This window comes from Penaeus vannamei, chromosome 28 (assembly GCF_042767895.1).
Source record: "Penaeus vannamei isolate JL-2024 chromosome 28, ASM4276789v1, whole genome shotgun sequence".
Classification (NCBI taxonomy): domain Eukaryota; kingdom Metazoa; phylum Arthropoda; class Malacostraca; order Decapoda; family Penaeidae; genus Penaeus; species Penaeus vannamei.
The window spans coordinates 11,495,229-11,496,315 of record NC_091576.1 but is presented as its reverse complement, the minus strand read 5'-3'; positions in this window follow the sequence as shown (position 1 = coordinate 11,496,315).

The window sequence follows — 1,087 nt, the reverse complement described above, 5'->3', positions numbered from 1 at the left end:
TTGTAGATATAAGGTAGTTCTGTGCAAAAATCAAATAAAATTGAATGTCTTGCTGTTTCTGAAGTCGGAATCCTTTGACCCAGGTGCTGCATTTTCAAAATGGCGAATTTCGCATTTTTCCGTTTTTTGACAATAATTCAAAAACTGTTCGGGCGATTTCAAAAAAATCGACCACAGGCAATGGGAAGGGGCCCAAATAAAAGGGTGTGAGTTTCATCAAAATCGGCAAGAAAAATCGAAAAAAAAAAAAAAAAAGCAGACGGTCCCCTTCAATGCGGTATCTACGATCGAGCTGGTTAAAAGATGTTCGCCGGCCCCATGGTTCGGGAGCTGTTGCTAGCAGCGAGAATAGCCTCCTTTCCGGGGACTCTGCAAGGTCCCAGAAATTGAGGATTGCTTGCTCTTGGTACCAGCGCTCTGATCTGCATCGCTGGATGTAGTATAGTGATGTGGGTAATGCAGCCAAGAAGATCGACCACATCCTCGTTAGTACTCGTTGGAGGATCCTCTAGAACTGCAGGGTATGTAGGTACTAACCATAAATTAGGTGTGACTACCCTCTGATTCCACTTCAAAACTCCCCATCGGTCCAATGGCTGTTTCATCTGGATAGGTTGAGGGAGGGTGTGTGTGCCCGGGAGTTTGCTGAGACAATTTCTGGTCCCTTCACAGTGTTTGTACTTCTGTGGGACACCTTCAAGTGCGAAATGCTTGATGCAGCTGAAGAATCAGCTGGTGAAGAGCAAGATAGAATTAATCTCGCAGGACACACTGGAAGCCACAGAAGCTTGTCACACAACTCGTCTGACAAGGGACTAGGATTTGCATCATTCCCAGGTGTGCAAGACTCACTGCTGAGGAGGGACACAGAACAGTTTATTTGAAGTCTTGCAGAGGAAGTCAAAGGCCATTTCTTAGTATATGACTTTTGTCCTACCTACCAAACCCCGAGAAAGCTGAACTCCAAGCCCTCTTCCCAGGTTACTGCAGACTGCTCAGTAAATGGCCAGATCGTCTCAGATCCTGTGGCGGTGTGAGAACATTGGACTTGAGTATTTTGAGCAGTTGTACAGGTTGATCTACCAAC